At 41.5% G+C, this 20,299-nt stretch overlaps 14 non-coding genes across 14 annotated transcripts; all 14 read left to right on the top strand.

Annotated features, from left to right (window-relative positions):
• Positions 1–594: 594 nt before the first annotated feature.
• On the top strand, positions 595–667 carry trnar-ccu (transfer RNA arginine (anticodon CCU)). The gene has a single exon. It is a non-coding gene; the product is annotated as a tRNA-Arg (tRNA).
• A 2,169-nt stretch (positions 668–2,836) lies between these two features.
• Positions 2,837–2,909, top strand: trnar-ccu (transfer RNA arginine (anticodon CCU)). Its single transcript has one exon. It is a non-coding gene; the product is annotated as a tRNA-Arg (tRNA).
• A 356-nt stretch (positions 2,910–3,265) lies between these two features.
• Positions 3,266–3,337, top strand: trnam-cau (transfer RNA methionine (anticodon CAU)). Its single transcript has one exon. It is a non-coding gene; the product is annotated as a tRNA-Met (tRNA).
• Positions 3,338–4,145: 808 nt separating this feature from the next.
• Positions 4,146–4,218, top strand: trnar-ccu (transfer RNA arginine (anticodon CCU)). Its single transcript has one exon. It is a non-coding gene; the product is annotated as a tRNA-Arg (tRNA).
• A 356-nt stretch (positions 4,219–4,574) lies between these two features.
• Positions 4,575–4,646, top strand: trnam-cau (transfer RNA methionine (anticodon CAU)). The gene has a single exon. It is a non-coding gene; the product is annotated as a tRNA-Met (tRNA).
• A 2,395-nt stretch (positions 4,647–7,041) lies between these two features.
• On the top strand, positions 7,042–7,114 carry trnar-ccu (transfer RNA arginine (anticodon CCU)). Its single transcript has one exon. It is a non-coding gene; the product is annotated as a tRNA-Arg (tRNA).
• Positions 7,115–7,470: 356 nt separating this feature from the next.
• On the top strand, positions 7,471–7,542 carry trnam-cau (transfer RNA methionine (anticodon CAU)). Its single transcript has one exon. It is a non-coding gene; the product is annotated as a tRNA-Met (tRNA).
• An 804-nt stretch (positions 7,543–8,346) lies between these two features.
• On the top strand, positions 8,347–8,419 carry trnar-ccu (transfer RNA arginine (anticodon CCU)). The gene has a single exon. It is a non-coding gene; the product is annotated as a tRNA-Arg (tRNA).
• Positions 8,420–8,775: 356 nt separating this feature from the next.
• Positions 8,776–8,847, top strand: trnam-cau (transfer RNA methionine (anticodon CAU)). The gene has a single exon. It is a non-coding gene; the product is annotated as a tRNA-Met (tRNA).
• An 804-nt stretch (positions 8,848–9,651) lies between these two features.
• Positions 9,652–9,724, top strand: trnar-ccu (transfer RNA arginine (anticodon CCU)). The gene has a single exon. It is a non-coding gene; the product is annotated as a tRNA-Arg (tRNA).
• A 1,232-nt stretch (positions 9,725–10,956) lies between these two features.
• Positions 10,957–11,029, top strand: trnar-ccu (transfer RNA arginine (anticodon CCU)). The gene has a single exon. It is a non-coding gene; the product is annotated as a tRNA-Arg (tRNA).
• Positions 11,030–12,263: 1,234 nt separating this feature from the next.
• On the top strand, positions 12,264–12,336 carry trnar-ccu (transfer RNA arginine (anticodon CCU)). Its single transcript has one exon. It is a non-coding gene; the product is annotated as a tRNA-Arg (tRNA).
• A 727-nt stretch (positions 12,337–13,063) lies between these two features.
• Positions 13,064–13,135, top strand: trnam-cau (transfer RNA methionine (anticodon CAU)). The gene has a single exon. It is a non-coding gene; the product is annotated as a tRNA-Met (tRNA).
• A 1,176-nt stretch (positions 13,136–14,311) lies between these two features.
• trnar-ccu (transfer RNA arginine (anticodon CCU)) lies at positions 14,312–14,384 on the top strand. The gene has a single exon. It is a non-coding gene; the product is annotated as a tRNA-Arg (tRNA).
• The last annotated feature ends 5,915 nt before the right edge of the window (positions 14,385–20,299 follow it).

Below are 20,299 nucleotides of genomic sequence, written 5' to 3'. Positions count from 1 at the left end.
TTGCTTTACAGATAGCAAACCAGCCCCATAGCCCCATAATTCAGAGGAGGATGGATTGCTACAATCTCCTGGCATGCTGAAGAATATAGCAGAGCGGCGCAGCGGAAGCCTGCTGGGCCCATAACCCAGAGGTCGATGGATCGAAACCATCCTCTGCTAAATTGCAGGCCCCTTCCTCTTAGAACTGGCCTTTGTTTCCTGAGTCTTCAACAGGTTTTCACCTTCCTAAATGTGAGAACAACTCCAAACTACATACATGCGGCCTGTTTCCATCATTTCGACTAATCCAGCACCGCTACCATTTATATATTTTCTGGTTTTGAGTGCGTGTTTCAAATTGGATGTGAAGTTTGACATACTAACAAAGCAAATTTGTTTACAGATCGCAAACTAACCCCATATCCCCATCATTCAGAGGATGATGGATTGCTACAATCTCCTGGCCCACCTAAGCATTTAGCTTTGTTTAATCACCTTGAAATATATGATGGATCCACCATTTTGGTGCATCCAAACACTTGGTAAGGGACAGTTTGTTTAGACAGCATTGCTTCATCACTTTTTCTTGTGAGGATAAAAACCGCCCGCTTCGGTGCCCCAGTGGCCTAATGGATAAGGTACTGGCCTCCTAAGCCAGGGATTGTGGGTTCGAGTCCCGTCTGGGGTGCATTACACTTTTATTTGCCCAGTGTGCTTTATGTCTCTTAAAAGGAAATTAATCACACCCAGGGGAAAAGAATGGAAGAAGTAATAGCACTAATTTCTAAGTTGTTGTCATATTAATCAAAAAATGTAAAGCATGTCATTGTTTCTTTTTTTCATCTTCTTTTGAGGAGTAGCGTAACTGAAATGTAGCCAATAAGCAGTCCCTGTGGCAAAGAATGAAGAAAATGTGATAAAAACTTCCATGGGACTTTTAGGTTAACGCTATATCAGAAAAATAAATAATTTAAGACATCAACAGTTTTACAAAATTTTCCCACTACATGTAGGATGACTGAAATGCAGCATGAGAACCGCTGGAGTAGAGTGGCGCAGCGGAAGTCTGCTGGGCCCATAACCCAGAGGTCGATGGATCGAAACCATCCTCTGCCATATTGCAGGTCCATTCCTGTTAGAATTGGCCCTTGTTTCCTGAGTCTTCAACAGGTTTTCACCTTCCTAAATGTGAGAACAACTCCAAACTACATATATGTGGCCTGTTTCCGTCATTTCGACTAATCCATCACCGTTAACATTTATATATTTTCTGGTTTTGAGTGCGTGTTACAAATTGGATGTGAAGTTTGACATACTAAAGCAAATTTGTTTACAGATCGCAAACTAACCCCATATCCCCATCATTCAGAGGATGATGGATTGCTACAATCTCCTGGCCCACCTAAGCATTTAGCTTTGTTTAATCACCTTGAAATATATGATGGATCCACCATTTTGGTGCATCCAAACACTTGGTAAGGGACAGTTTGTTTAGACAGCATTGCTTTATCACTTTTTCTTGTGAGGATAAAAAGTCGCCCGCTTCGGTGCCCCAGTGGCCTAATGGATAAGGCACTGGCCTCCTAAGCCAGGGATTGTGGGTTTGAGTCTCGTCTGGGGTGCATTACACTTTTATTTGCCCAGTGTGCTTTATGTCTCTTAAAAGGAAATTAATCACACCCAGGGGAAAATAATGGAAGAAGTAATAGCACTCATTTCTAAGTTGTTGTCATATTAATCAAAAAATGTAAAGCATGTCATTGTTTCTTTTTTTCATCTTCTTTTGAGGAGTAGCGTAACTGAAATGTAGCCAATAAGCAGTCCCTGTGGCAAAGAATGAAGAAAATGTGATAAAAACTTCCATGGGACTTTTAGGTTAACGCTATATCAGAAAAATAAATAATTTAAGACATCAACAGTTTTACAAAATTTTCCCACTACATGTAGGATGACTGAAATGCAGCATTGGAACCCCAGGAGCAGAGTGGCGCAGCGGAAGCGTGCTGGGCCCATTATCTAGAGGTCGATGGATCGAAACCCTTCTCTGCTATATTGCAGGTCCCTTCCTGTTAGAATTGGCCCTTGTTTACTGAGTCTTCATCAGGTATTCACCTTTATAAATGTGAGAACAACTCCAAACTACATATATGCGGCCAGTTTTTGTCATTTCGACTAATCCATCACCGCTAACATTTATATATTTTCTGGTTTTGAATGCATGGTACAAATTGGATTTGAAGTTTGACATACTGACAAAGCCAATTGCTTTACAGATAGCAAACCAGCCCCATAGCCCCATAATTCAGAGGAGGATGGATTGCTACAATCTCCTGGCTTTCTGAAGAATATAGCAGAGTGGCGCAGCGGAAGCGTGCTGGGCCCATAACCCAGAGGTCGATGGATTGAAACCCTCCCCTGCTATGTTGCAGGCCCCTTCCGCTTAGAACTGGCCTTTGTTTCCTGAGTCTTCAACAGGTTTTCGCCTTCCTAAATGTGAGAACAACTCCAAACTACATATATGTGGCCTGTTTCCGTCATTTCGACTAATCCGTCACCGCTAACATTTATATATTTTCTGGTTTTGAGTGCGTGTTACAAATTGGATGTGAAGTTTGACATACTAACAAAGCAAATTTGTTTACAGATCCCAAACTAACCCCATATCCCCATCATTCAGAGGATGATGGATTGCTACAATCTCCTGGCCCACCTAAGCATTTAGCTTTGTTTAATCACCTTGAAATATAAGATGGATCCACCATTTTGGTGCATCCAAACACTTGGTAAGGGACAGTTTGTTTAGACAGCATTGCTTCATCACTTTTTCTTGGGAGGATAAAAAGTCGCCCGCTTCGTTGCCCCAGTGGCCTAATGGATAAGGCACTGGCCTCCTAAGCCAGGGATTGTGGGTTCGAGTCCCGTCTGGGGTGCATTACACTTTTATTTGCCCAGTGTGCTTTATGTCTCTTAAAAGGAAATTAATCACACCCAGGGGAAAAGAATGGAAGAAGTAATAGCACTAATTTCTAAGTTGTTGTCATATTAATCAAAAAATGTAAAGCATGTCATTGTTTCTTTTTTTCATCTTCTTTTGAGGAGTAGCGTAACTGAAATGTAGCCAATAAGCAGTCCCTGTGGCAAAGAATGAAGAAAATGTGATAAAAACTTGCATGGGACTTTTAGGTTAATGCTATATCAGAAAAATAAATAATTTAAGACATCAACAGTTTTACAAAATTTTCCCACTACATGTAGGATGACTGAAATGCAGCTTGGGAACCGCAGGAGCAGAGTGGCGCAGCGGAAGCGTGCTGGGCCCATAACCCAGAGGTCGATGGATCGAAACCATCCTCTGCTATATTGCAGGTCCATTCCTGTTAGAATTGGCCCTTGTTTCCTGAGTCTTCATCAGATATTCACCTTTATAAATGTGAGAACAACTCCAAACTACATATAACGCGGCTAGTTTTTGTCATTTCGACTAATCCATCACCGCTAACATTTATATATTTTCTGGTTTTGAATGCATGGTACAAATTGGATTTGAAGTTTGACATACTGACAAAGCAAATTGCTTTACAGATAGGAAACCAGCCCCATAGCCCCATAATTCAGACGAGGATGGATTGCTACAATCTCCTGGCTTTCTGAAGAATATAGCAGACTGGCGCAGCGGAAGCGTGCTGGGCCCATAACCCAGAGGCCGGTGGATTGAAACCATCCCCTGCTATATTGCAGGCCCCTTCCGCTTAGAACTGGCCTTTGTTTCCTGAGTCTTCAACAGGTTTTCACCTTCCTAAATGTGAGAACAACTCCAAACTACATATATGTGGCCTGTTTCCGTAATTTCGACTAATCCGTCACCGCTAACATTTATATATTTTCTGGTTTTGAGTGCGTGTTACAAATTGGATGTGAAGTTTGACATACTAACAAAGCAAATTTGTTTACAGATCGCAAACTAACCCCATATCCCCATCATTCAGAGGATGATGGATTGCTACAAACTCCTGGCCCACCTAAGCATTTAGCTTTGTTTAATCACCTTGAAATATATGATGGATCCAACATTTTGGTGCATCCAAACACTTGGTAAGGGACAGTTTGTTTAGACAGCATTGCTTCATCACTTTTTCTTGTGAGGATAAAAAGTCGCCCGCTTCGTTGCCCCAGTGGCTTAATGGATAAGGCACTGGCCTCCTAAGCCAGGGATTGTGGGTTCGAGTCCCGTCTGGGGTGCATTACACTTTTATTTGCCCAGTGTGCTTTATGTCTCTTAAAAGGAAATTAATCACACCCAGGGGAAAAGAATGGAAGAAGTAATAGCACTAATTTCTAAGTTGTTGTCATATTAATCAAAAAATGTAAAGCATGTCATTGTTTCTTTTTTTCATCTTCTTTTGAGGAGTAGCGTAACTGAAATGTAGCCAATAAGCAGTGCCTGTGGCAAAGAATGAAGAAAATGTGATAAAAACTTGCATGGGACTTTTAGGTTAATGCTATATCAGAAAAATAAATAATTTAAGACATCAACAGTTTTACAAAATTTTCCCACTACATGTAGGATGACTGAAATGCAGCATCGGAACCGCAGGAGCAGAGTGGCGCAGCGGAAGCGTGCTGGGCCCATAACCCAGAGGTCGATGGATCGAAACCATCCTCTGCTATATCGCAGGTCCCTTGCTGTTAGAATTCGCCCTTGTTTCCTGAGTCTTCATCAGGTATTCACCTTCGTAAATGTGAGAACAACTACATATATGTGGCCTGTTTTTGTCATTTCGACTAATCCATCACCGCTAACATTTATATATTTTCTGGTTTTGAATGCATGGTACAAATTGGATTTGAAGTTTGACATACTGACAAAGCAAATTGCTTTACAGATAGCAAACCAGCCCCATAGCCCCATAATTCAGAGGAGGATGGATTGCTACAATCTCCTGGCATTCTGAAGAGTATAGCAGAGTGGCGCAGCGGAAGTGTGCTGGGCCCATAACCCAGAGGTTGATGGATCGAAACCATCCTCTGCTATATTGCAGGTCCCTTCCTGTTAGAATTGGCCCTTGTTTCTTGAGTCTTCATCAGGTATTCACCTTCATAAATGTGAGAACAACTCCAAACTACTGTAGGGACTACAACTTCCACATTCCCACAGGAGAATTCTGCGACGTCCACCACGAATGACGTCTAACTTGGTTCAGCCAATCCCGTAATGGCGGGAGCAATAAACGGTCCCGTATAAGAGCAAGACACGTTCTTGGGATCTCTCTTCTGGCTCTTCTGCTTCTTCTGTTCTTCTGCTTCTTCTCTTCGACGCACCCCTTTTGGCCAGTCGCTTCAGCTCATCTGCTCCGAGACTCGGACAGAGGCTGAATGCTGCACAGCGCACTACCAGGCCTACGGACACACCCAGTTACCTCGCGGTAACTACGTGGCCTATAGTGAGTGGAAATTCTTGTACGCGGAACGCTACATCAGTTTACCCCAATAAAGCTCAACAACGAAACAGCAACGAACTTTTACACCTGGAAAAGGACCAGCGGATCAGACGACAACGCTGCTAAGACGCTAAGACGGGAACACCCCAGCCTGCGCATCTCTCCCAGACACCATTCACAGCACCATCGCCGCTTCTACAAGGACAGCATGTCTTTTGGATCCAGCAAAGCGTATGGACTCAGTAAGAAAACAAACATTCAGGCATAGCCAGTGTTTAGTTTAGTCTTAACTGTTTTTGTGAATCTGTGTTTCAATATTTACCATCCAACCATTGTAATGTGTTTGGTTAGCTACATATATATGTACGTGAATTGATTCGCCGTCTTTTGCGCATATATAGAGTAAAACTACGCAAGTAGTCCCTTCTCACAGCTAACTCTAACTCATTACCACACCCAGAACTCTAGCGACATGCGCGCTTGCGCGCGCCACACACACGCACACACATACCCAACTAAATTTCCTTACTAACTTCCCGTTAGTTTATCTGTTATGTGTTTGTATGTTTGTTTAATAAATATATTTTATTAAACCCCGGTGTCCGTTTTGGAATCGCATAGACATGAGAGCCGAGTTAAAGCAGTCTTTCGGAGAACTTCCAACCTTCAGGTTATCGGTATGTTTAATCATTAAAATTGGTTATTTTAATTATTAATTAAAATACTAAATTTGTGGTTAGATATTTCTGATAATAGTAATTTTATGAGACTGATTACTTTTTGCAGTTATACTGCTACACAACGTTTAACTGGCGCCCCGGTTTCGTAGAGAGTAAAATCCCTGCGTTATTTGGCGGCCCGTGCGAGGACCCTACATAATTTGGAGTCCCGTGCGAGGACCCCTACACTACATATATGCGACCAGTTTTTGTCATTTCGACAAATCCATCACCGCTAACATTTATATATTTTCTGGTTTTGAATGCATGGTACAAATTGGATTTGAAGTTTGACATACTGACAAAGCAAATTGCTTTACAGATAGCAAACCAGCCCCATAGCCCCATAATTCAGAGCACGATGGATTGCTACAATCTCCTGGCATTCGGAAGAATATAGCAGAGTGGCGCAGCGGAAGCGTGCTGGGCCCATAACCCAGAGGTCGATGGCTCGAAACCATCCTCTGCTATATTGCAGGCCCCTTCCTATTAGAACTGGCCTTTGTTTCCTCATTCTTCAACAGGTTTTCACCTTCTAAATGTGTGAACAACTCCAAACTACATATATGTGGCCTGTTTCCGTCATTTCGACTAATCCATCACCGCTAACATTTATATATTTTCTGGTTTTGAGTGCGTGTTACAAATTGGATGTGAAGTTTGACATACTAACAAAGCAAATTTCTTTACAGATCGCAAACTAACCCCATATCCCCATCATTCAGAGGATGATGGATTGCTACAATCTCCTGGTCCACCTAAGCATTTAGCTTTGTTTAATCACCTTGAAATATTTGATGGATCCACCATTTTGGTGCATCCAAACACTTGGTAAGGGACAGTTTGTTTAGACAGCATTGCTTCATCACTTTTTCTTGTGAGGATAAAAAGTCGCCCGCTTCGGTGCCCCAGTGGCCTAATGGATAAGGCACTGGCCTCCTAAGCCAGGGATTGTGGGTTCGAGTCCCGTCTGGGGTGCATTACACTTTTATTTGCCCAGTGTGCTTTATGTCTCTTAAAAGGAAATTAATCACACCCAGGGGAAAAGAATGGAAGAAGTAATAGCACTCATTTCTAAGTTGTTGTCATATTAATCAAAAAATGTAAAGCATGTCATTGTTTCTTTTTTTCATCTTCTTTTGAGGAGTAGCGTAACTGAAATATAGCCAATAAGCAGTCCCTGTGGCAAAGAATGAAGAAAATGTGATAAAAACTTGCATGGGACTTTTAGGTTAATGCTATATCAGAAAAATAAATAATTTAAGACATCAACAGTTTTACAAAATTTTCCCACTACATGTAGGATGACTGAAATGCAGCATTGGAACTGCAGGAGCAGAGTGGCGCAGCGGAAGCGTGCTGGGCCCATAACCCAGAGGTCGATGGATCGAAACCATCCTCTGCTATATTGCCGGTCCCTTCCTGTTAGAATTGGCCCTTGTTTCCTGAGTCTTCATCAGGTATTCACCTTTATAAATGTGAGAACAACTCCAAACTACATATATGTGGCCTGTTTTTGTCATTTCGACTAATCCATCACCGCAAACATTTATATATTTTCTGGTTTTGAATGCATGGTACAAATTGGATTTGAAGTTTGACATACTCAAAGCAAATTGCTTTACAGATAGCAAACCAGCCCCATAGCCCCATAATTCAGAGCACGATGGATTGCTACAATCTCCTGGCATTCAGAAGAATATAGCAGAGTGGCGCAGCGGAAGCGTGCTGGGCCCATAACCCAGAGGTCGATGGCTCGAAACCATCCTCTGCTATATTGCAGGCCCCTTCCTATTAGAACTGGCCTTTGTTTCCTCATTCTTCAACAGGTTTTCACCTTCTAAATGTGTGAACAACTCCAAACTACATATATGTGGCCTGTTTCCGTCATTTCGACTAATCCATCACCGCTAACATTTATATATTTTCTGGTTTTGAGTGCGTGTTACAAATTGGATGTGAAGTTTGACATACTAACAAAGCAAATTTGTTTACAGATCGCAAACTAACCCCATATCCCCATCATTCAGAGGATGATGGATTGCTACAATCTCCTGGCCCACCTAAGCATTTAGCTTTGTTTAATCACCTTGAAATATTTGATGGATCCACCATTTTGGTGCATCCAAACACTTGGTAAGGGACAGTTTGTTTAGACAGCATTGCTTCATCACTTTTTCTTGTGAGGATAAAAAGTCGCCCGCTTCGGTGCCCCAGTGGCCTAATGGATAAGGCACTGGCCTCCTAAGCCAGGGATTGTGGGTTCGAGTCCCGTCTGGGGTGCATTACACTTTTATTTGCCCAGTGTGCTTTATGTCTCTGAAAAGGAAATTAATCACACCCAGGGGAAAAGAATGGAAGAAGTAATAGCACTCATTTCTAAGTTGTTGTCATATTAATCAAAAAATGTAAAGCATGTCATTGTTTCTTTTTTTCATCTTCTTTTGAGTAGTAGCGTAACTGAAATGTAGCCAATAAGCAGTCCCTGTGGCAAAGAATGAAGAAAATGTGATAAAAACTTGCATGGGACTTTTAGGTTAATGCTATATCAGAAAAATAAATAATTTAAGACATCAACAGTTTTACAAAATTGTCCCACTACATGTAGGATGACTGAAATGCAGCATGGGAACCGCAGGAGCAGAGTGGCGCAGCGGAAGCGTGCTGGGCCCATAACCCAGAGGTCGATGGATCGAAACCATCCTCTGCTATATTGCCAGTCCCTTCCTGTTAGAATTGGCCCTTGTTTCCTGAGTCTTCATCAGGTATTCACCTTTATAAATGTGAGAACAACTCCAAACTACATATATGTGGCCTGTTTTTGTCATTTCGACTAATCCATCACCGCTAACATTTATATATTTTCTGGTTTTGAATGCATGGTACAAATTGGATTTGAAGTTTGACATACTCAAAGCAAATTGCTTTACAGATAGCAAACCAGCCCCATAGCCCCATAATTCAGAGCACGATGGATTGCTACAATCTCCTGGCATTCGGAAGAATATAGCAGAGTGGCGCAGCGGAAGCGTGCTGGGCCCATAACCCAGAGGTCGATGGCTCGAAACCATCCTCTGCTATATTGCAGGCCCCTTCCTATTAGAACTGGCCTTTGTTTCCTCATTCTTCAACAGGTTTTCACCTTCTAAATGTGTGAACAACTCCAAACTACATATATGTGGCCTGTTTCCGTCATTTCGACTAATCCATCACCGCTAACATTTATATATTTTCTGGTTTTGAGTGCGTGTTACAAATTGGATGTGAAGTTTGACATACTAACAAAGCAAATTTGTTTACAGATCGCAAACTAACCCCATATCCCCATCATTCAGAGGATGATGGATTGCTACAATCTCCTGGCCCACCTAAGCATTTAGCTTTGTTTAATCACCTTGAAATATTTGATGGATCCACCATTTTGGTGCATCCAAACACTTGGTAAGGGACAGTTTGTTTAGACAGCATTGCTTCATCACTTTTTCTTGTGAGGATAAAAAGTCGCCCGCTTCGGTGCCCCAGTGGCCTAATGGATAAGGCACTGGCCTCCTAAGCCAGGGATTGTGGGTTCGAGTCCCGTCTGGGGTGCATTACACTTTTATTTGCCCAGTGTGCTTTATGTCTCTTAAAAGGAAATTAATCACACCCAGGGGAAAAGAATGGAAGAAGTAATAGCACTCATTTCTAAGTTGTTGTCATATTAATCAAAAAATGTAAAGCACGTCATTGTTTCTTTTTTTCATCTTCTTTTGAGGAGTAGCGTAACTGAAATGTAGCCAATAAGCAGTCCCTGTGGCAAAGAATGAAGAAAATGTGATAAAAACTTGCATGGGACTTTTAGGTTAATGCTATATCAGAAAAATAAATAATTAAAGACATCAACAGTTTTACAAAATTTTCCCACTACATGTTGGATGACTGAAATGCAGCATTAGAACCGCAGGAGCAGAGTGGCGCAGCGGAAGCGTGCTGCGCCCATAACCCAGAGGTCGATGGATCGAAACCATCCTCTGCTATATTGCCGGTCCCTTCCTGTTAGAATTGGCCCTTGTTTCCTGAGTTTTCATCAGGTATTCACCTTTATAAATGTGAGAACAACTCCAAACTACATATATGTGGCCTGTTTTTGTCATTTCGACTAATCCATCACCGCTAACATTTATATATTTTCTGGTTTTGAATGCATGGTACAAATTGGATTTGAAGTTTGACATACTCAAAGCAAATTGCTTTACAGATAGCAAACCAGCCCCATAGCCCCATAATTCAGAGCACGATGGATTGCTACAATCTCCTGGCATTCGGAAGAATATAGCAGAGTGGCGCAGCGGAAGCGTGCTGGGCCCATAACCCAGAGGTCGATGGCTCGAAACCATCCTCTGCTATATTGCAGGCCCCTTCCTATTAGAACTGGCCTTTGTTTCCTCATTCTTCAACAGGTTTTCACCTTCTAAATGTGTGAACAACTCCAAACTACATATATGTGGCCTGTTTCCGTCATTTCGACTAATCCATCACCGCTAACATTTATATATTTTCTGGTTTTGAGTGCGTGTTACAAATTGGATGTGAAGTTTGACATACTAACAAAGCAAATTTGTTTACAGATCGCAAACTAACCCCATATCCCCATCATTCAGAGGATGATGGATTGCTACAATCTCCTGGCCCACCTAAGCATTTAGCTTTGTTTAATCACCTTGAAATATTTGATGGATCCACCATTTTGGTGCATCCAAACACTTGGTAAGGGACAGTTTGTTTAGACAGCATTGCTTCATCACTTTTTCTTGTGAGGATAAAAAGTCGCCCACTTCGGTGCCCCAGTGGCCTAATGGATAAGGCACTGGCCTCCTAAGCCAGGGATTGTGGGTTCGAGTCCCGTCTGGGGTGCATTACACTTTTATTTGCCCAGTGTGCTTTATGTCTCTTAAAAGGAAATTAATCACACCCAGGGGAAAAGAATGGAAGAAGTAATAGCACTAATTTCTAAGTTGTTGTCATATTAATCAAAAAATGTAAAGCATGTCATTGTTTCTTTTTTTCATCTTCTTTTGAGGAGTAGCGTAACTGAAATGTAGCCAATAAGCAGTCCCTGTGGCAAAGAATGAAGAAAATGTGATAAAAACTTGCATGGGACTTTTAGGTTAATGCTATATCAGAAAAATAAATAATTAAAGACATCAACAGTTTTACAAAATTTTCCCACTACATGTTGGATGACTGAAATGCAGCATTGGAACCACAGGAGCAGAGTGGCGCAGCGGAAGCGTGCTGCGCCCATAACCCAGAGGTCGATGGATCGAAACCATCCTCTGCTATATTGCAGGTCCCTTCCTGTTAGAATTGGCCCTTGTTTCCTGGGTTTTCATCAGGTATTCACCTTTATAAATGTGAGAACAACTCCAAACTACATATATGTGGCCTGTTTTTGTCATTTCGACTAATCCATCACCGCTAACATTTATATATTTTCTGGTTTTGAATGCATGGTACAAATTGGATTTGAAGTTTGACATACTGACAAAGCAAATTGCTTTACAGATAGCAAACCAGCCCCATAGCCCCATAATTCAGAGGACGATGGATTGCTACAATCTCCTGGCATTCGGAAGAATATAGCAGAGTGCCGCAGCGGAAGCGTGCTGGGCCCATAACCCAGAGGTCGATGGATTGAAACCATCCTCTGCTGTATTGCAGGCCCCTTCCTCTTAGAACTGGCCTTTGTTTCCTCATTCTTCAACAGGTTTTCACCTTCTAAATGTGAGAACAACTCCAAACTACATATATGTGGCCTGTTTCCGTCATTTTGACTAATCCATCACCGCTGACATTTATATATTTTCTGGTTTTGAGTGCGTGTTACAAATTGGATGTGAAGTTTGACATACTAACAAAGCAAATTTGTTTACAGATCGCAAACTAACCCCATATCCCCATCATTCAGAGGATGATGGATTGCTACAATCTCCTGGCCCACCTAAGCATTTAGCTTTGTTTAATCACCTTGAAATATATGATGGATCCACCATTTTGGTGCATCCAAACACTTGGTAAGGGACAGTTTGTTTAGACAGCATTGCTTCATCACTTTTTCTTGTGAGGATAAAAAGTCGCCCGCTTCGGTGCCCCAGTGGCCTAATGGATAAGGCACTGGCCTCCTAAGCCAGGGATTGTGGGTTCGAGTCCCGTCTGGGGTGCATTACACTTTTATTTGCCCAGTGTGCTTTATGTCTCTTAAAAGGAAATTAATCACACCCAGGGGAAAAGAATGGAAGAAGTAATAGCACTAATTTCTAAGTTGTTGTCATATTAATCAAAAAATGTAAAGCACGTCATTGTTTCTTTTTTTCATCTTCTTTTGAGGAGTAGCGTAACTGAAATGTAGCCAATAAGCAGTCCCTGTGGCAAAGAATGAAGAAAATGTGATAAAAACTTGCATGGGACTTTTAGGTTAATGCTATATCAGAAAAATAAATAATTTAAGACATCAACAGTTTTACAAAATTTTCCCACTACATGTAGGATGACTGAAATGCAGCATTGGAAACGCAGGAGCAGAGTGGCGCAGCGGAAGCGTGCTGCGCCCTTAACCCAGAGGTCGATGGATCGAAACCATCCTCTGCTATATTGCCGGTCCCTTCCTGTTAGAATTGGCCCTTGTTTCCTGAGTCTTCATTAGGTATTCACCTTTATAAATGTGAGAACAACTCCAAACTACATATATGTGGCCTGTTTCCGTCATTTCAACTAATCCATCACCGCTAACATTTATATATTTTCTGGTTTTGAGTGCGTGTTACAAATTGGATGTGAAGTTTGACATACTAACAAAGCAAATTTGTTTACAGATCGCAAACTAACCCCATATCCCCATCATTCAGAGGATGATGGATTGCTACAATCTCCTGGCATTCTGAAGAATATAGCAGAGTGGCGCAGCGGAAGCGTGCTGGGCCCATAACCCAGAGGTCGATGGATCGAAACCATCCTCTGCTATATTGCAGGCCCCTTCCTGTTAGAACTGGCCTTTGTTTCCTCATTCTTCAAAAGGTTTTCACCTTATAAATGTGAGAACAACTCCAAACTACAAATATGTGGCCTGTTTCCGTCATTTCGACTAATCCATCACCGCTGGCATTTATATATTTTCTGGTTTTGAGTGCGTGTTACAAATTGGATGTGAAGTTTGACATACTAACAAAGCAAATTTGTTTACAGATCGCAAACTAACCCCATATCCCCATCATTCAGAGGATGATGGATTGCTACAATCTCCTGGTATTCTGAAGAATATAGCAGAGTGGCGCAGCGGAAGCGTGCTGCGCCCATAACCCAGAGGTCGATGGGTCGAAACCATCCTCTTCTATATTGCAGGTCCCTTCCTGTTAGAATTGGCCCTTGTTTCTTGAGTCTTCATCCGGTATACACCTTCATAAATGTGAGAACAACTCCAAACTACAAATATGCGACCAGTTTTTGTCATTTCGACTAATCCATCACCGCTAACATTTATATATTTTCAGGTTTTGAATGCATGGTACAAATTGGATTTGAAGTTTGACATACTGACAAAGCAAATTGCTTTACAGATAGCAAACCAGCCCCATAGCCCCATAATTCAGAGGAGGATGGATTGCTACAATCTCCTGGCATTCTGAAGAATATAGCCGAGTGGCGCAGCGGAAGCGTGCTGGGCCCATAACCCAGAGGTCGATGGATCGAAACCATCCTCTGCTATATTGCAGGCCCCTTCCTGTTAGAACTGGCCTTTGTTTCCTCATTCTTCAACAGGTTTTCACCTTCTAAATGTGAGAACAACTCCAAACTACATATATGTGGCCTGTTTCCGTCATTTCGACTAATCCATCACCGCTAACATTTATATATTTTCTGGTTTTGAGTGCGTGTTACAAATTGGATGTGAAGTTTGACATACTAACAAAGCAAATTTGTTTACAGATCGCAAACTAACCCCATATCCCCATCATTCAGAGGATGATGGATTGCTACAATCACCTGGCCCACCTAAGCATTTAGCTTTGTTTAATCACCTTGAAATATTTGATGGATCCACCATTTTGGTGCATCCAAACACTTGGTAAGGGACAGTTTGTTTAGACAGCATTGCTTCATCACTTTTTCTTGTGAGGATAAAAAGTCGCCCGCTTCGGTGCCCCAGTGGCCTAATGGATAAGGCACTGGCCTCCTAAGCCAGGGATTGTGGGTTCGAGTCCCGTCTGGGGTGCATTGCACTTTTATTTGCCCAGTGTGCTTTATGTCTCTTAAAAGGAAATTAATCACACCCAGGGGAAAAGAATGGAAGAAGTAATAGCACTCATTTCTAAGTTGTTGTCATATTAATCAAAAAATGTAAAGCATGTCATTGTTTCTTTTTTTCATCTTCTTTTGAGGAGTAGCGTAACTGAAATGTAGCCAATAAGCAGTCCCTGTGGCAAAGAATGAAGAAAATGTGATAAAAACTTGCATGGGACTTTTAGGTTAATGCTATATCAGAAAAATAAATAATTTAAGACATCAACAGTTTTACAAAATTTTCCCACTACATGTAGGATGACTGAAATGCAGTATTGGAATAGCAGCAGCAGAGTGGCCCAGCGGAAGTGTGCTGGGCCCAGCGACCAGAGGTCGATGGATCGAAACCATCCTCTGCTATATTGCAGGTCCCTTCCTGTTAGAATTGGCCCTTGTTTCCTGAGTCTTCATCAGGTATTCACCCTTATCAATGCGAGAACAACTCCAAACTACATATATGTGGCCTGTTTTTGTCATTTCGACTAATCCATCACCGCTAATATTTATATATTTTCTGGTTTTGAATGCATGGTACAAATTGGATTTGAAGTTTGACATACTGACAAAGCAAATTGCTTTACAGATAGCAAACCAGCCCCATAGCCCCATAATTCAGAGGAGGATGGATTGCTATAATCTCCTGGCATTCTGAAGAATATAGCAGAGTGGCGCAGCGGAAGCGTGCTGGGCCCATAACCCAGAGGTCGATGGATTGAAACCGTCCTCTGGTATGTTGCAGGTCCCTTCCTGTTAGAACTGGCCTTTGTTTCCTGAGTCTTCAACAGGTTTTCACCTTCTAAATGTGAGAACAACTCCAAACTACATATATGTGGCCTGTTTCCGTTATTTCGACTAATCCATCACCGCTAACATTTATATATTTTCTGGTTTTGAGTGCGTGTTACAAATTGGATGTGAAGTTTGACATACTAACAAAGCAAATTTGTTTACAGATCGCAAACTAACCCCATATCCCCATCATTCAGAGGATGATGGATTGCTACAATCTCCTGGCCCACCTAAGCATTTAGCTTTGTTTAATCACCTTGAAATATATGATGGATCCACCATTTTGGTGCATCCAAACACTTGGTAAGGGACAGTTTGTTTAGACAGCATTGCTTCATCACTTTTTCTTGTGAGGATAAAAAGTCGCCCGCTTCGGTGCCCCAGTGGCCTAATGGATAAGGCACTGGCCTCCTAAGCCAGGGATTGTGGGTTCGAGTCTTGTCTGGGGTGCATTACACTTTTATTTGCTCAGTGTGCTTTATGTCTCTTAAAAGGAAATTAATCACACCCAGGGGAAAAGAATGGAAGAAGTAATAGCACTAATTTCTAAGTTGTTGTCATATTAATCAAAAAATGTAAAGCATGTCATTGTTTCTTTTTTTCATCTTCTTTTGAGGAGTAGCGTAACTGAAATGTAGCCAATAAGCAGTCCCTGTGGCAAAGAATGAAGAAAATGTGATAAAAACTTGCATGGGACTTTTAGGTTAATGCTATATCAGAAAAAGAAATAATTTAAGACATCAACAGTTTTACAAAATTTTCCCACTACATGTAGGATGACTGAAATGCAGCATTGGGACCGCAGGCGCAGAGTGGCGCAGCGGAAGCGTGCTGGGCCCATAACCCAGAGGTCGATGGATCGAAACCATCCTCTGCTATATTGCAGGTCCCTTCCTGTTAGAATTGGCCCTTGTTTCCTGAGTCTTCATCAGGTATTCGGCTTTATAAATGTGAGAACAACTCCAAACTACATCTATGTGGCCTGTTTTTGTCATTTCGACTAATCCATCACCGCTAACATTTATATATTTTCTGTTTTTGAATGCATGGTACAAATTGGATTTGAAGTTTGACATACTGACAAAGCAAATTGCTTTACAGATAGCAAACCAGCCCCATAGCCCCATAATTCAGAGGAGGATGGATTGCAATAATCTCCTTGCTTTCTGAAGAATATAGCAGAGTGGCGCAGCGGAAGCGTGCTGTGCCCATAACCCAGAGGTCGATGGATCGAAACCATCCTCTGCTATATTGCAGACCCCTTCCTGTTAGAACTGGCCTTTGTTTCCTGAGTCTTCAACAGGTTTTCACCTTCCTAAATGTGAGAACAACTCCAACTACAAATATGTGGCCTGTTTCCGTCATTTCGACTAATACATCACGGCTAACATTTATATATTTTCTGGTTTTCAGTGCGTGTTACAAATTGGATTTGAAGTTTGACATACTAACAAAGCAAATTTGTTTACAGATCGCAAACTAACCCCATATCCCCATCATTCAGAGGATGATGGATTGCTACAATATCCTGGCCCACCTAAGCATTTAGCTTTGTTTAATCACCTTGAAATATATGATGGATCCACCATTTTGGTGCATCCAAACACTTGGTAAGGGACAGTTTGTTTAGACAGCATTGCTTCATCACTTTTTCTTGTGAAGATAAAAAGTCGCCCGCTTCGGTGCGCCAGTGGCCTAATGGATAAGGCACTGGCCTCCTAAGCCAAGGATTGTGGGTTTGAGTCCCGTCTGGGGTGCATTACACTTTTATTTGCCCAGTGTGCTTTATGTCTCTTAAAAGGAAATTAATCACACCCAGGGGAAAAGAATGGAAGAAGTAATAGCACTAATTTCTAAGTTGTTGTCATATTAATCAAAAAATGTAAAGCATGTCATTGTTTCTTTTTTTCATCTTCTTTTGAGGAGTAGCGTAACTGAAATGTAGCCAATAAGCAGTCCCTGTGGAGAAGAATGAAGAAAATGTGATAAAAACTTGCATGGGACTTTTAGGTTAATGCTATATCAGAAAAATAAATAATTTAAGACATCAACAGTTTTACAAAATTTTCCCACTACATGTAGGATGACTAAAATGCAGCATTGGGACCGCAGGTGCAGAGTGGCCCCGCGGAAGCGTGCTGGGCCCATAACCCAGAGGTCGATGGATCGAAACCATCCTCTGCTATATTGCCGGTCCCTTCCTGTTAAAATTGGCCCTTGTTTCCTGAGTCTTCATCAGGTATTCACCTTTATAAATGTGAGAACAACTCCAAACTACATAAATGCAGCCTGTTTTTGTCATTTCGACTAATCCATCACCGCTAACATTTATATATTTTCTGTTTTTGAATGCATGGTACAAATTGGATTTGAAGTTTGACATACTGACAAAGCAAATTGCTTTACAGATAGCAAACCAGCCCCATAGCCCCATAATTCAGAGGAGGATGGATTGCAATAATCTCCTTGCTTTCTGAAGAATATAGCAGAGTGGCGCAGCGGAAGCGTGCTGTGCCCATAACCCAGAGGTCGATGGATCGAAACCATCCTCTGCTATATTGCAGACCCCTTCCTGTTAGAACTGGCCTTTGTTTCCTGAGTCTTCAACAGGTTTTCACCTTCCTAAATGTGAGAACAACTCCAACTACAAATATGTGGCCTGTTTCCGTCATTTCGACTAATCCATCACGGCTAACATTTATATATTTTCTGGTTTTCAGTGCGTGTTACAAATTGGATTTGAAGTTTGACATACTAACAAAGCAAATTTGTTTACAGATCGCAAACTAACCCCATATCCCCATCATTCAGAGGATGATGGATTGCTACAATCTCCTGGCCCACCTAAGCATTTAGCTTTGTTTAATCACCTTGAAATATATGATGGATCCACCATTTTGGTGCATCCAAACACTTGGTAAGGGACAGTTTGTTTAGACAGCATTGCTTCATCACTTTTTCTTGTGAAGATAAAAAGTCGCCCGCTTCGGTGCGCCAGTGGCCTAATGGATAAGGCACTGGCCTCCTAAGCCAAGGATTGTGGGTTTGAGTCCCGTCTGGGGTGCATTACACTTTTATTTGCCCAGTGTGCTTTATGTCTCTTAAAAGGAAATTAATCACACCCAGGGGAAAAGAATGGAAGAAGTAATAGCACTAATTTCTAAGTTGTTGTCATATTAATCAAAAAATGTAAAGCATGTCATTGTTTCTTTTTTTCATCTTCTTTTGAGGAGTAGCGTAACTGAAATGTAGCCAATAAGCAGTCCCTGTGGCAAAGAATGAAGAAAATGTGATAAAAACTTGCATGGGACTTTTAGGTTAATGCTATATCAGAAAAATAAATAATTTAAGACATCAACAGTTTTACAAAATTTTCCCACTACATGTAGGATGACTAAAATGCAGCATTGGGACCGCAGGTGCAGAGTGGCCCCGCGGAAGCGTGCTGGGCCCATAACCCAGAGGTCGATGGATCGAAACCATCCTCTGCTATATTGCCGGTCCCTTCCTGTTAAAATTGGCCCTTGTTTCCTGAGTCTTCATCAGGTATTCACCTTTATAAATGTGAGAACAACTCCAAACTACATATATGTGGCCTGTTTCCGTCATTTCGACTAATCCATCACTGCTAACATTTATATATTTTCTGGTTTTGAGTGCGTGTTACAAATTGGATGTGAAGTTTGACATACTAACAAAGCAAATTTGTTTACAGATCACAAACTAACCCCATATCCCCATCATTCAGAGGATGATGGATTGCTACAATCTCCTGGCCCACCTAAGCATTTAGCTTTGTTTAATCACCTTGAAATATATGATGGATCCACCATTTTGGTGCATCCAAACACTTGGTAAGGGACAGTTTGTTTAGACAGCATTGCTTCATCACTTTTTCTTGTGAGGATAAAAAGTCACCCGCTTCGGTGCCCCAGTGGCCTAATGGATAAGGCACTGGCCTCCTAAGCCAGGGATTGTGGGTTTGAGTCTTGTCTGGGGTGCATTACACTTTTATTTGCCCAGTGTGCTTTATGTCTCTTAAAAGGAAATTAATCACACCCAGGGGAAAAGAATGGAAGAAGTAATAGCACTAATTTCTAAGTTGTTGTCATATTAATCAAAAAATGTAAAGCATGTCATTGTTTCTTTTTTTCATCTTCTTTTGAGGAGTAGCGTAACTGAAATGTAGCCAATAAGCAGTCCCTGTGGCAAAGAATGAAGAAAATGTGATAAAAACTTGCATGGGACTTTTAGGTGAATGCTATATCAGAAAAATAAATAATTTAAGACATCAACAGTTTTACAAAATTTTCCCACTACATGTAGGATGACTGAAATGCAGCATTGGAATTGCAGCAGCAGAGTGGCGCAGCGGAAGCGTGCTGGGCCCAGCGACCAGAGGTCGATGGATCGAAACCATCCTCTGCTATATTGCAGGTCCCTTCCTGTTAGAATTGGCCCTTGTTTCCTGAGTCTTCATCAGGTATTCACATTTATAAATGTGAGAACAACTCCAAACTACATATATGTGGCCTGTTTTTGTCATTTCGACTAATCCATCACCGCTAACATTTATATATTTTCTGGTTTTGAATGCATGGTACAAATTGGATTTGAAGTTTGACATACTGACAAAGCAAATTGCTTTACAGATAGCAAACCAGCCCCATAGCCCCATAATTCAGAGGAGAATGGATTGCTATAATCTCCTGGCATTCTGAAGAATATAGCAGAGTGGCGCAGCGGAAGCGTGCTGGGCCCATAACCCAGAGGTCGATGGATTGAAACCGTCCTCCGGTATGTTGCAGGTCCCTTCCTGTTAGAATTGGCCTTTGTTTCCCCATTCTTCATCAGGTATTCGCCTTTATAAATGTGGGAACAACTCCAAACTACATATATGTAGCCTGTTTTTGTCATTTCGACTAATCCATCACCGCTAACATTTATATATTTTCTGGTTTTGAATGCATGGTACAAATTGGATTTGAAGTTTGACATACTGACAAAGCAAATTGCTTTACAGATAGCAAACCAGCCCCATAGCCCCATAATTCAGAG

The sequence above is a fragment of the Conger conger genome, chromosome 12 (assembly GCF_963514075.1).
Source record: "Conger conger chromosome 12, fConCon1.1, whole genome shotgun sequence".
Taxonomy (NCBI): domain Eukaryota; kingdom Metazoa; phylum Chordata; class Actinopteri; order Anguilliformes; family Congridae; genus Conger; species Conger conger.
This window is presented reverse-complemented; position numbering and strand designations above follow the sequence as displayed.